General features: G+C 40.4%; 1 protein-coding gene and 1 long non-coding RNA gene across 4 annotated transcripts in view; one reads left to right on the top strand and one right to left on the bottom strand.

Annotated features, from left to right (window-relative positions):
• Positions 1-14,858, top strand: part of LOC307212372 — a 48,090-nt gene that overhangs the window by 29,513 nt on the left and 3,719 nt on the right. The window contains exon 1 of one of the 2 annotated variants that reach the window (XR_013836978.1): positions 13,221-13,532. The exons of the other annotated variant lie outside the window; for it this stretch is intronic. This is a non-coding gene — a long non-coding RNA (uncharacterized lncRNA). Of the gene's footprint in view, positions 1-13,220; positions 13,533-14,858 lie in introns of those variants that run through there. 2 annotated transcript variants of the gene reach the window in all.
• The window catches only part of CHRM3 (cholinergic receptor muscarinic 3), a 241,749-nt gene that overhangs the window by 18,756 nt on the left and 208,135 nt on the right, over positions 1-14,858 (bottom strand). The window lies entirely within an intron of this gene.

The following is a 14,858-nucleotide window of genomic DNA, read 5'->3' on the forward strand; positions in this document are numbered from 1 at the left end:
AAGATACTTTTCTTCCCTTCCTACTCTCCAGGACAGTGTTGCCCCTTCTATAAAATGCTAGTTTGGGACTGGCAGTCTTCTAGTGCCAAAACAATTGGACAATGAAGGTGGGAAGGGAGATGTATCCATCCCTTCCCTTTGCTGAACCTCCCTTCCCCAGGTGAGTGGTCTGAATTGCAGTACAAAGCTCTTATTCCAGGCTGCCTAGATCCCCAGAATACGCCTGTGAAGGGTAGGGATATACTGCGACATTATGCAGCAGATTTTGCTTGTATCTACAAATAATAAAGCACAACTATTAAAAATTTACATAGACATCAACACTATGCTGCTACATATCCGTGGAAGAAACATCCTGCAGCTGTGAAATATCAAAGCTCAAACAGTTCAAGGAAGAGCCTTTTGATGACTCTTCTATCTCCCCGCCTTTCACCTGTCCTTTATCATGCATTTACGCACAGGAGGTAGCATCTTTCACTGCCAAGGTGGAGGCAAATTGCATCAGACAGAAGGAACAAAAAGAGCTTCATTAATGAAACAGAGGAAACAACTTTGCCAATGTAAAGTGTCAGCAGAAACCATCCGGTTCAGTTTCAGACTTCAGTGACCTTATGAGAACAGAGCAGGTAGAAAGGGAATATTAAAAGTTATGACTACCCTTGATTGAGAATCACCACTCCATAGAGAGAAATGGGTGAATGCATTTCACCTTGAGACTCACTTCTTGCTAACAACCCTCTTTTCATTTCATAGTGTAATCACTCTTTCAGATAATATGGTAGGAAATGTTACAAACTGAATACACACCATAATTTTTAAGCGGGGGGGGGGGGGCAGATTCCTGTAATAGCTTCATACATAAAAACCTTGTTTTGCTACCATAGAGCTCACTTGGAGCATCAGCCAGAACCCTTGGGACTCCAGTGTGCACATAGATCTTTGCCCCTACAGTGGCTGCCTCATTCTCCTCAATGTCTGACCGACCTTCCACAGTGCAGAGCTCTGCAAGGGAGGAAGCCCTTGTGAGCACACCTGGACAATGGGACACTCTTAGACAGCAGCAACAGGATTAGAGTACTTCATCCAAGTGAAATGGAGTTTGCTGCTTCCTGGGAAGTTAAGTATGCTCCATGTGTGGTCATGATTCAGGCTTGGCTGAGGACCAATGTGCTGCAAGGTTTGAGTATCCATTGACTATTGGCTTGCTGGCCTTATGAATGGCTGTGGATACCTCCTCTGATTGATCTGAGTTGTGGTGGAACTATGAAAAGTCAGCTTGGATCAGACATAATATTGAGCAGTGAAGTGGATTTTTTCTAAATGGTGATGTGAAATTTACACAGAAGGATCCCGGGAACTACAGGGCAGGCATGTGGGTGCAATCTTTTGCATTACAGCATTTGGGGTCCCAAAGGCCTAATGAATGTTTGGGTTTCAATAGTGACTGCTGAATTTATGCCTATGGCATTGGAGTGTGTTAGGGATGTGAACCCTGACAGGGCAGTATTGCTCCCAGACTCCCTATCAGAGTGTAGGCATAGAATATAAATGTAATCTGGTGAATGAAATAAGGCTTTTGAATACTGGATTGCAGCTAATTGATCTTTTGGTTCAGTTAAGTTGGGTTCCAGCTCAAGTGGGCTTTTTGGGGGGAACAAGATGGCTGACCAGACAGCTAGGCAGGCTTTGGAACAGAGACACTGATCATGTGTTGCCACTGTCCTTTTCAGATGTTAAAAGTTGGGTTGAACAGACCATGCTGGCTGAATTGCAAGGGCAGTAGGAGGTGTGTCCTGTGGATTAGATTGGTGTTCTCCTTTTGTCCACCATTGGAATTATTCTGAATGTTTAAACTGAAAGGATGTCAGAGTCAAGTTAGTCGGTTCTAAGTGGTTTGTGCAAACTTAGGAGGATTGCCTCTGGGTATCATGGGCTAGACAAAATGATTGCTAATGTTATATTGGATAGTTTGTGGTATATGGAACCCCGAGAGCTTCTCCTTTTATAGGTTTACTGATTTGGGTCTTACAAATTTATCTGTGGGGGCTGCCCTTCAGGACAAGAATTTCTGGGGCTTGGTGCTAGAGATTTAATGGCAGCTTGTGAAATATCTGAGGCTCTATGAAAGGCTTTGAGTGAAGTGTGATCATATGGTTGCTAGTAGGTGACAGCATCTTGATCTTGGCATGCCATTAAATCCAGAGGAGGAGGAGGAAGAGGTGGTGGTCAAAATTTCGCATTGCTCCCATGAATGTTAACATTGTTTAGAAAACAAGCCATCTCTGGAGATCATACTTACTGTAGTGTGTAAGAATTATTATATTCTAAATCTGGTCCCAAATTGCCATAACTTGAGGATAACTGAAACATTCTACTTGCAATAGCATATTTTTGTGAAGGGTTATTGATTTGGCTGCCATCTACCATTTTGGCACTTCTGTTGCCTGCTAAAATAACAGCATATAGACACCCAGATAAAGCTTCACTTATTAGTGTTCCAAAAATAGAAGAAATGATTTTGCTTAGATAATGCATCGTTCTTTTCCACAATATAAGTGTTGTGTCCCCACCATCTGTTTCTCCTTGGCAGTGTACTCTAATTGCTGCGGAATACTTACAGAGACAACACATATTTATAAAGACTTTGGGTTGGATGCAAAGGTTCCCTTCTGTGAATGGAAGGTGTCATTCTGTTCATTGAAGGGGTATGGATTCAGCAGAGACTTCCATGAAGGCAATTTGATTATTCCACCTTCCACTCCCCTCGCTGCTTCCTATGTTGTCCTGGAGGATCTCCCAACCCTCTAAAGCAAACTTGAGGGTACAAGGAGAAGTGGGAGCTGAGGCAAATGCACCATTGTATGAAAGTAACTCTGCTCACAGAACTCTTGGCTCCAACTCAAGGTTAATAGCAATGCTTTAAATAGATATTTGACAATGATAGCACATGCTTAATGGCAAATAATGGGGGGGGGGAGAGATTGACACAATAATAATGCATCAGTGGTAGATTTTTCTACTTTAGTTTGTTCTGCAATGCTTCCCTGATGCTAACACAATAATGCTGTCTGGAAGGGCTATAGTGCAACAAAAGTGGAACAAAAAGAAACCAGAACATTTGTGTTATAACTAACTATAGGATTTGAGTAGAAGGTCGTGGGACATGCACTGATTAGAAAGGAAGTATGACTGCCCCAATAGCAACATGAAAAAAAAGGATGTCTAGCATGGTTCCAGTATATTTTGTTTTGCAACTGTATAAATCTGAGGCTTTGAATTACAAAGGTTTTGAATGATGCAGTCATCTACTTAGAAGTTCTCTTGCTAACCTTTCTACTGCAGGAGTACTTTTTTCTGTTTTTGAAAAAAAAACCAAAAACCTACTGTGGAGAGCTCACATAAGATGAAAATGTCTCACAATCACTAAAAATTGAAATCAGCTCATGAAAAACAGGGCTGTGCATGTGAATTTGAATAAAACCCAAGGATGGAAATGAACATTTTATTGTTGGAAGTGGTTTAAAATGTTTCATTCCCTTTCATTTGTAGACCCCCTCTTCAGTGTTTTCTGAGATCAGAATCCTCTAGCAGAGCCCACTGCAGATTCTTATCTGTAAAAACAGCTTCTCGAGTACCACAGTTCTGCACCTGTCAGAGAAAATCAATGGCATTCACTGACCTTTATCTCCTTTCACTGAAATAGCAGTGCAAAGATCAAGAGCTGCTACTCAGCCAACAAGAAATTGAGAAATTGCAGTTGATGGTATAAGGCTGGCTGGTCAAATTTAACTTCCAGAGTCCCCTCTAGTTATGGCCAAGAAGAGTAGGGAGCAAAAACATTCAATAACATAAAAGAGTGGGTCACTTAATGTTTGATCATGAGATGAAATAATGATTTCTACATTCGATTCTAGAACAGGTATCTGAATTGAACATTAGCTCAAGGGGGATCCCATGCAAACACTTGCAGTATTTTGCATACCTTATATAAGCTGTGGCATTAGTCTCTTGGCCATTTTCCAGGTCAGCTAAGATTAATCTATTGTCACCAGAGTGGCTTATCATTCAGGCCAAGGAGTTTGTCAACACCTACCATTCTTCAAAAGGCAAAGCAGGTGTTATTAAAATCCCACCAACCAGTTTGATTTAAAAACAACAGAACACCACTGCCACTATTATTTTGGCACACTGCTTTAAATCAGTGTTCCCAACTTGCAGAGTAGTTACATGCTCATAGGATTCCTCTTGCCCACCCTTACGGAGATTGCAGGACACTAAACATGTGTCATTGATTGAAGAGGATATTATTTTGGTATATGGGTGGGTTATTAATTAGTCTACTAGATGAAGGGAAATGGATATGATGCAGCAAGACCTGGGTGGGTAATTAATTGGCATTCCTTCTGTGAAATGGTTATTTTGTTGCAGGAACAAAGGAGTACTTTAGTGTTCTGATGCTCAGATCTCTCCTCTGCCCTACACTCAGTTTCCCAGGCAGGTTACTTGTGGGCCTGCGTTTGTGTTGCACAACATCTCTCGGGTCAAAGGAGCATTTGGGGGCTCAGGTCCTATTTCTGCCTTGTGTTCGGTTTGTAGTATTAGACAAGACTCATCTAGTCAAGCAGTGTTCCATTTGTTTATGGAACAAGCTAAAAGCTTTAGGAAGCTCACAAACAGGGCATGAGGGCAACAACACTTCACTTCAGCATTTGGTATAAAAATAGAGCAGGGGATTTATGTGATGTTTTTTATATGAGTTCGGTCTTTCCATGTTGTCGTCTTTCAGGCTCTGCTCTGTGTTTTCTAGAAAATATTCTCTGCAAATACCGTAATTTATTGACCATATTGTGTATGATCATATCATGTGGTCTGTGGCTGAACTTACTTTCTTAAGATATCCTGCCCTATGCAGTGTTTTGGAAATGGTAACATAGTTGTGTTGAACCTGAGGGCTGATGACATGTCTGGACAGTGCAGTGTGATGGCATGGGACTTGCAAATCTATTCAAAAACTATGCACCTAAGCGGAACAGCATATTTTCTGTGGGCTCTTCATTGCAACCCATCAGTTTCCACCAAGTTCTGTCTTGCTGACCCATGGGCATTGCATGTTCCATTGGTGATGGTGGCTTGGCACAGTGGATGGGACGTGTAGAGCCAATACTTCTGAAGAGCACCAGCCTCCACTGATAGTCACCATTATAACTATTCTAATACTTAACAGTACAACATATATGAGTTTTCAGCTAGTATCGTCAAAGCTTGAAAGCTAAGTTTTGGAAAGAAACAGAAGCTGCCAGAAAAGGACAGGATTTTTTTTTTTTTATCTTTACTCTTTCTATCATCCACAGTTCTGACTAATAGGCAGAACAATGATTTTGTACTACTACAGTTATGCTAACAAATATGCTACGTATGCTACAGACTATGACCACAGATAAGCTGGGATCTTTGTGAAGGCCTCATTACATGATGTTTCTCCAAAATGTATTTACCAATATTTCGGGGGGGGGGCTCCTTAAAAATCCCATGTAGCTTTGAACATGGTGGTTGCTCCCCCAGGCTAAGACAGAAAAAAAGAGATGTTTCCAAATATTGAAAAATGAAGAATATTTGTAACTTAGACAGCATCAACTGTGCTGAATATGGTCTGCACAGCTAAATATTTCAGAAGTGGGAGAGAACAAAGGTGAAGATGCTGTGTGAGTCTATGTGCATGAGTGATCGCTTGCAGAGGCAAAAATGTCATTTATATAGCTAAAGGTTGTGTATATAACTAGACATATGTGAGCTCCAGAATATGCTGGTGTGCATGAGCAGTCACACTGATTTCTGCAACACCTCTAGGAGCATCTCTGTGGGGAGTGGGAAGCTAAACCAAGAAAATAAACTCTAGCTATTGAATGTTTTGAAAGATAGTTAGTCAGGAAGCTAGGAATTCAGCTCTATAACCAGAGCAATAAATCATTTTTAAACTGTTCCTGTAATTTTATAATTCAGATGATGGATTCAATCATTTGAATCCAACGGAACTAATTCTGAATCCAATTTTGAGAGATTAAACATTTCTATTTACACATCTCTCCATAGCATGCATACCAAGAACAGAGCTCTAAAAAGGCAATAAATTCACTTAAAAAGATGCAGAAACATTATTGCACATACTATAGGAAAAGAAATGAAAGCTGGCAGTAAGGAAAACAAAAATAAGCAAATTATAACATTAAGGAGCAGATTGCTGAACTACATTAAGACAAATACTACTTCTATTACGGAGGCTGAATCCCCATACCCGTACAGACACTGCAATGAAGTCAATATGGTATAACATGCCAAAGCTCTGCAAGGATCTCATCCACATTTGCAGCTAATGTGTGTCCATAGAAAACTGAATAGGGGTTCTTGCGCTCACCAGGTCTGGTTCTGAAATAACTAGTATGCAAGTATATTGATTTTATAGTGTCCAAGTCTAAGTATGTTGACTTTATCTTAAATGTGTAGATAGGTCATAGCACATCTCTGAGGAGCCTAAACGATCCTGTCCCTGGACTATGCAGACACAATGGGAGCAGAGAGAGAGAGAGGAAGAAATACAGCTATAAAGTACAGAAAAGAGGATAAACAACAGAGTAAAACATGAAACTTTGTGGGGCTCTTCTGACATTGCACTTTGATTCATGGAGAATAACTCTGAATGTTATTCAGTCCCATACAGAGCTGATATAACCCCTGGAATATATTTACTAGGAGTATATTCTATTGTCATTGAAATATTTTATGCCTGGCATCTGTTCAGTAGATAGGATCAATAAATACACTCCTGTTATAAACCCTGCATTATCAACAAACTATATCTGATCATTCTGGAGGTTTATGAAAAATTCACATTGAATTCTGAAATTGCCTGGCAGCAATTAAGGTGGTCTATCAGTTATGCACATAAAATATTGTCATACATATCTGTATAATATTTATCCTTTTTATCAGGACTTCTCAAATCCTATAGTAGATTATAATACTAAATTTACAGCTCAAGGTAACACTTTGCCTTTTTGGAAGCATCTTTTCAGATTGCTGCAAATTTACAACTGCATGACAGCGGAATACTCCAGCTTAGCCAAGCACGTTGTTCTGCTCCTAGCAGAGAACTGGGGCAAAGCTTAACTGCTGAAAAAAATATGGCTGTGATTGAGCAATTTACAGAAAATGGGTGGGGTGAATAATATTTATACAGTGTAAGTGATATTCTTTTTCAAAGACAAGCACAGGATCTAACTGCTTATCACTTAAATCCCACTTAAGGGCTATATGAAATCCACATAGTGGCTGAGCAATTGTAGTGTTATAGTTTGTCCCCACCCTCACCCGCCCTTTAAAGCATCAGCTCAACTGTTAGGGGAGTATAGGGGAAAGTACCATTGAAATGGCTTAGCTGAGCAATGTGGACAGTTGTAGAAAATACCTATGTAAGAGTTGTGAGGGATGCTTAACCAACAGGGTCTATTTCAGCTCAATCAAAGATTAAAATCTGTGACAGGGAGGAAATTGAGGAACTGGGTTCCATTCGTATTTCACAGCCATTCTTTGAAATCACTCTTCCACAAATTTTACAGTGCCGTTCTCCAGCCTAAAATGCACACTCTATGGTAAAGTGTGATATATATATCACACTTTACCATAGAGTGTGCATTTTAGGCTATATATATATAGTGGTACCTCGGGTTACAGATGCTTCAGGTTACAGACTCCACTAACCTAGAAATAGTACCTCGGGCTAAGAACTTTGCTTCAGGATGAGAACAGAAATCGCGCAGCGGCAGTGGGAGGCCCCATTAGCTAAAGTGGTACCTCAGGTTAAGAACAGACCTCCAGAATGAATTAAGTTCTTAACCTAAGGTACCACTGTAAGGGAAAATTGTTGTGGGAGAGAATGTATTTTAGGCAACATCCGGCAACGTTGTTTTCTCTTTCTCTCACAATAGCTGAACCCGGAATCATGCAATCAAGCAGGATGTTGGAAGTTTCAGCTTATATATGAAACTGCCTGTGTTGTGTTATTCCTGTATTACAAGGGGTTGGACTAGAGGACCCTCAGGGTCCCATTCAACTCTACAAATCTGTGACAGCAGAATCTGATCCCTAGGTTTGTATGACCAGTTTAACCCTGATTTAATTGAGTTCTAGTTGTGCCTTAATAAGATTAGACTGAGTTCTCAACTACTATACTACAAGACTGGTTTAAACATTTGTTCCATATTAAGTTTATACGTTATAAAGTAGTGTTAAACTTCACCGCAAAGGCTTGTTTTTAATTGCTATGAATGGGTGATTAAACTACTGTATTATTCAGTCGTTACACACTTAAGAGGCCCTGCTAATATCACTGATGACATTTTAATTTTCATCTGATAACTATATAAAGCATGACATCAAGTAAATATCACCTCTTTGATTTTCCACATAATTTCAGATCTTAAATGCAATGTTTAAATTTAACAGTTTTAATAAAGCATAATTATCAGAACAACAGATGCCTCAGGCTGATACCCACTGACTATCACCAGAACCTCACAAAAGGTTTGACCATAAATGCTAACATCTGTAGTGAATGACTCCCTCCCTCAATATCTTGCCTTCCTTCTGTTGTTTTACTCAGAAGTCCTTGGAATTACCTGCCTTTTTTACATTAGCCAGACCAGTAATTGGTGTGGACCAGACTTCCTCAAACTTGGCCCTCCATATGTTTTGAGACTACAATTCCCATCATCCCTGACCACTGGTCCTGCTAGTTAGGGATCATGGGAGTTGTAGGCCAAAAACATCTGGAGGACCAAGTTTGAGGAAGCCTGGTGTGGACTGAGTCTGAGAAAGGCCACCTAGAAATCCTCTGAAAAGCTTAATTGGCTGGCAACTTTATTCTGCTGACAATACAAAGTCCTCTGGTGGAGAGAACTGAGCAGGCTGTCCTGTCTATGACAGGTGTGTGTTTAGATGAGTGCATGAATTGGGTATTTCAGTCCAGTGTTCATTCATCTTAGCTATGGAATACTCCCAAGCCTGGACAATTTTATATGGACTCCATTGATATTACTTAGCTGTCAGTGCTGGCTTAACTGCTTGCAAAATCTGCTTTAAAAAATACCTGAGACTATGTATCTACACCCACCCACACACCCACCTCACCAAATGGTCTGAAGTCATTTTAAACTTATTCATTGATTTACAAGTCTTTGTTGAATAAAAAGTGATAGCCCAGCATTTAGTTCAGCTTCTTCTGTTGGATGATCACTCCACATGCTACAGCAATTGAGTCTGCATTCTCCATGTGCAGCCTTCCAGAGGTTCAGAACAGGTCAAGTGGAAACCCCTTTCAACCACAATAACGAATGTTATTACTCTTCACCGAAGAGAGCTTTGGCTTTCAACCTTCAGAAAATATTAGCAAGGGAAATCTCTTTTGCCCACTTTCCATAAATGGAAACGAGCTGAGGCCAACACCCAAGCAACTCAGCTGGCTGGACCCCTGTTCAGTGGGCCCATGTGGGAAACGTCTCCTACAATGCATAAGCTATAAGGTAGGGGTGGCTAATCTGTGGCCCTCCAGATGTCACTAAATCGTTAGCCTTATCCATTAGCCACTACAACATCTGGAGAGCAGCATTTTCTCTACCCTGCACTAAGTTGACCTAGTATCTATTTGGAGAAGGGGGAGGATTCCTCAGCCTCTTTCCTTTCATTCCCAAGGTGAGTTTTGGGCCTTAGTCACTACTATACAATAAATAGAGAATCTGGATTTGAATGGCCCATGTCTCTTTTAGTGTGACCAGGTGTCTTACATATTGGATCATCTGGTATCTCCAGAAGTGCCTGGGATGGTGTTCTATTTACTTGGTCATCCATTAAAATTCTAGGAATTTGGGTGCTCAAGGAAGAGGGCTCTGAAGTGGCTAGCAGTTGGTGGAGTTTCTTCATTGTTATTTTACTTAATAAAAATGGGCAACATGGCAGCTCTGCTGCTGGCCTGATGCTGCACTGCACAAATTGAAGCCTTGAATCTGCCATTGGGAAATGGTAGGCCATGGTGACCCATCATTTCCACTTTTAGGGACATTGTATGGGTAAAGTTATAGCTGTCTCTCTTCATATTGGCTGTGGGAGCCGGTGAAGTTAATGCAGTGTTGAACATAGGCTTGGGAGACCTGATGCAAATGCCTCTTCACCATGAATCTTACTCTGTGACCTTGGCCCCATCATAATTTCTTGGATTGGCCTATCTCGCAGGGCTGTTGTGAGGACAAAATAGATGATCTGAGCCCTCGGAGGTGGCATACCAACAAAATAAAGAAATAGAGATTCCGAATCCTCATTTCATTGCTCTTTTCTTAACACACAATATGTGTTGATAAGATCAGTGATATTTTTCTCACCACGAACACCTCACTCGTTGTCTTAAGAATGGCAATGGCGCCCACCTGAGAGGTGCTGGAACTGAGTTCCAGCGAGTTCTGGCTGAAAAAGAAGCAGCTCTGGATGAGATTATTTGACAATCACACAGTGCTTTGAAAAGTTATAGTGGTTAAGAATTTAGAAGTCAACTAGAGGTAAAAAGAAAAAAAACAACAAGACTTCTGTGTCTTTGTGAACCATTATGACAATGTACGTGAGACGAGTACAGTGTGCTTACCACCTTTTTATGGCTCCTGTTATTACCTATCATTTGTTCTTGTCACATTTATTTTTACGCAGACTCAAATATAATTAATAGCATGTCATAGTGAAATGGAACAGGCAAGATAATCATAGTAAGCAATTGACTTAACGAAATGGGTAAAGATTTGCCTAAATTCACCCTAAGTGTTTGTAGGGATTTATCCTGCCTGTCCAACTGTTTTTTGTTTTTGTTTTCTTCCTTTCACTTAATCAAGGGGTATAGTTGGAGTGTTCAAGTGTGCACTTAAGCTTGCACACATGAGACCTAACCTCTTGGTTTCTTGTTGGCCAAATATATATTCCTATAAATTTCATCTCAAAACCTCTAGTAGCAATAGGGACTTGAGATATTACCTTTCTTCTGAACCTTCCTCTGCCACCTGCACTTCTGCATTTGATGTTGTCTTTTCTTGGTCTTTAATTGAAGTACTGGAAGCCTGGAAGGCTGGCTAATCTGTGCCTGAGATTGATGTGGCAATTGAACTTGAGTGGCATCCAATAATAAACTCTTTACACGCCAGGTCTGGGATACTCCCACAAGATCTCACAGGAACTTGAATGTCCCCACTAGTGAGAGCATTGTGGGGCTTCTGCAGCCAGTGCAATTAGAAAGCCTTGCTTGGAAAGCAAAGCAGAAAGCTTTAAAACTCTTTTTGTGCTGGATTGTTCCAGCACAAAATAGCTTCTATGCTCACTACCTCGTTTTGCAAGCAAGGTTCTCTAATCATGCCCAGACTGAGATGCTCCCATGAGATCTTGTGGGGCATGGGTAGGCCCGGGGGCTGGATCCGGCCCAATCACCTTCTAAATCCGGCCCATGGATGATTCAGGAATCAGCGTGTTTTTACATTAGTAGAATGTGTCCTTTTATTTAAAATGCATATCTGGGTTATTTGTGGGGCCTGCCTGGTATTTTTACATGAGTAGAATGTGCCCTTTTCTTTAAAATGCATCTCTGGGTTATTTGTGGGGCCTGCCTGGTATTTTTACATGAGTAGAATGTGCCCTTTTCTTTAAAATGCATCTTTGGGTTATTTGTGGGGCATAGGAATTCGTTCATTTCTCCGCCCCGCCCCCAATATAGTCCGGCCCCCAAGGTCTGAGGACAGTGGACCAGCCCCCTGCTGAAAAAGTTTGCTGACCCTTGTAATGTGGGGACTCAGATGGCCCCATGAGATCTTGTGAGAGCACCCTGGGGCTTCTGGGTATGCATGTTTTTACATCTACACAGAATCCTTGAAAGCAAACTCTGGCATTAAGACACAATAGTATTGTATTTATTTTGAAATAAGCATTATCAGAGAAGGAAAACCTCAAATAATACTTTTGTACAAAACTGACTAGTCCTTATTTTATTTTAATAAACTCTTACATTAAGATCATAAGGCACTGCCATAACAGAAAATGTTTCCACTATTTGCAAGATCTCTGAACAAGTTAAATAACATCTTCATTTTATAGTTATTAAATTTTCTTTTCTAATAAAATGAATCACAAAATCCTTCACACTCGTGCTATGGTATTTAAATAAAGAGAGGGGAAGAGACAAAGTGGGTTATTAAAATAAAACATCAGTGGTGGAATCTATTAATATAATATGAATTTCCCTTTTCATCCAAAACTCCTGGACTACAGTTTTTGATCCATACTGTAGAGAAAGGGAACAAAATTTTATGAATGTGAGCAAACACAGATTCAGACAACTCTGTTTCTTGAAGATACTAATAAGATGGAAGACAAGGTGGTTGAAAATACTGACTGGTAAGAAACAAAACTGTGCAAAATTAATTTATAGTTTGAAATCTGTAGGATACATCAGTGAAAGAGCTTCATTGATTCAATCATGCACAGAATCTGTAAAAATCAAGGGGATTGAGAATGTTCTGTCAAGTCCTTACTTCTTCCTCAAAGGCAGAATTCTCCAGGTCACCCACACTCACAAATGTTCTTGGTTATCTTTTTGCTGTGGGGCCTGAAACTTTCTGTGCAGTTTTGTAGAGACCTCAGATTACCAGAACTAGCTGTCCCTACTCCTCTCTCTGTTCAAGCAGAAATGCTGTGTCCAGAGGCAGCAGGCCTCTCGAGGTCCACAAGTGGGATGACTGCTTCTGCCAGCATGTATGCTGTTGAGGGTGGGGAGAAAGGAGGAACTACATTCTGCTGGAATGCTAGCTGATAAGGCTGTCTTATCAGGCAAAAAAGGTAGGAGGGTGGACTTTTCACACTGGTTGACAGAGGGAGAAGTTGGCCAAAAGACCTATTTGCCCAATGTGGAAATAGGCTACTGGCCCATGCAGAACACCTTGTAATTGGCCCAGGAGTGCCTGGGAATGGAGGATCCCTTCCCTCCTTCCTAGTGTAAAGGTATACTGTGGGTTTTAACCTGGGACCCTCTCTGTGTATAAAATGTGAGATGTTCTACAAGATGTTCTACAAAAATGTGAGATGTTCTACAGTGCAAAGGAAGTGTGGTACCATTTTGCTCCATTGCCCATGAGGGGGCTTGAACTCACATCTCCTGATACCGAATTCCAAATCTATCCAGTGTGCCTACTGTCACTGCTCTGTGAAGCTTGCAGTGGGGCACTATTAGTGCAATCCCTTCTCCCCTTGGGGTTCAAACCCCAGTCTTCTACTTCCCATTAGTACTTTGTCAAAACCTGTCCTCTGGTTTCTCAAAAGTTTTCTTTCCCTGCAAAAGAAGAGACTTCTGTTTTAACTTTTCATTTGCAGGGCCCCACCCCCTGGTTGCCTGCAATTCTGTAGCCTCTGAAATGCGCCACTAAAATTAGGAGGTAAAAGGAAGCATGATTGTTCTCAAGGTAAGATCTCTATTGTGTTCAGTGTATGAGAAATTAGCATTCTGGAAACAGACAAATCAAGACAGTTGCTCCTCCAAGGTTTTTTTCTTTTCTTTTCTTTTCTGTGAAGTGGCACTTCCTGCAAGTATTCACAAGGAAAAAGAAACATCCTTGGCCCTAAATAGCTTGTGAAAGCTTAACAAAAATTGGCAGCATTTTTATTGACTGGTTTCCTTCGGTAAAGCTTTGTGAGAGTCTGAACTCTGCGAATTTGCCTTTGTACCTTTACCTTTATGCAATTTATTTTCAGAAGCCTGGAATTACTTTTGTCATGAAAGGCATTGTTCAGTCATCGTAAAAATACTTGAACCAAGTTTGATCAAAAGCTGTGTTTTCACACACCATTATTATGATTGCAGCATACAGTGAAAATTGATCAGCACTGCACGGGCTCTTACTTTTTATTTAATTGAAAGGAGAAACAAACATAAAAAAAAAAGGAAGTGGGGTTGCCCACTTCCATATTTAATGTTTTCAACAAACTGTGACCATTTACTACTGAGATAAGCAAAGGACAAATATTAAAATAAAGCAATATAATAATATTTTTAAACCACAGGCTTGCACAGAAGCCTTTATCCATTTCAGATGGCCCCACTCTGGGTGTCATTTATTATGCTTATCTTGTCAACTAGCAATCATATGCACACTTCCCTAGGAATAAGTGAACTGAGTGAGACTTACTCAGCATAGGGTGGTGCTGTAGGTCTGTCTTAGGGCAGAAGGTAGAATGACACCTTTTACATCATGGGGAGTTAGGAACAATTAAAGTGAATTCTCATTTCCCCCGTATTGGAGTAGCAAGTGGTAGATGAGCAGATGAAAACGTCTGTTAAATTTATTGAATCACAGCACTAGATAGCTTAGTCATAGAACGTAAGAATCTTTCTCTCAGGGTTGTGGGTTCAAGCCCCATGTTGGCCAAAAGTTCCTGCCTTGCAGGGGGTTGGACTAGATGATCCTTGTGGTCCCTTCCAACTCTAAGATTCTATGATTCTATGAGTTTTTCATACTCTTTGGCTGTGACTGTTTTTCAAAGCCTATAAAATAATTACGACATTTTCTCATGATTCTATAAAGAATCAAAACATTTACTCTCATTATTATTTTTAAACCTTATGAACTATATATTCTATTTCCTCCTTCATTTAGAAAAATTGGGATTCTTAAACTAATTTACTAAGTGTATACACAAAGATTAGTCACAAATGCTTCAACTCAGCAGTTAATTCCACTGCAGCAAATGCAATGCTTTTCAATTATTTTTTCCTGTTTCTTTGATCTGTC

The sequence above is a fragment of the Podarcis cretensis genome, assembly GCF_951804945.1.
Source record: "Podarcis cretensis genome assembly, chromosome: 3".
Taxonomy (NCBI): Eukaryota; Metazoa; Chordata; class Lepidosauria; order Squamata; family Lacertidae; genus Podarcis; species Podarcis cretensis.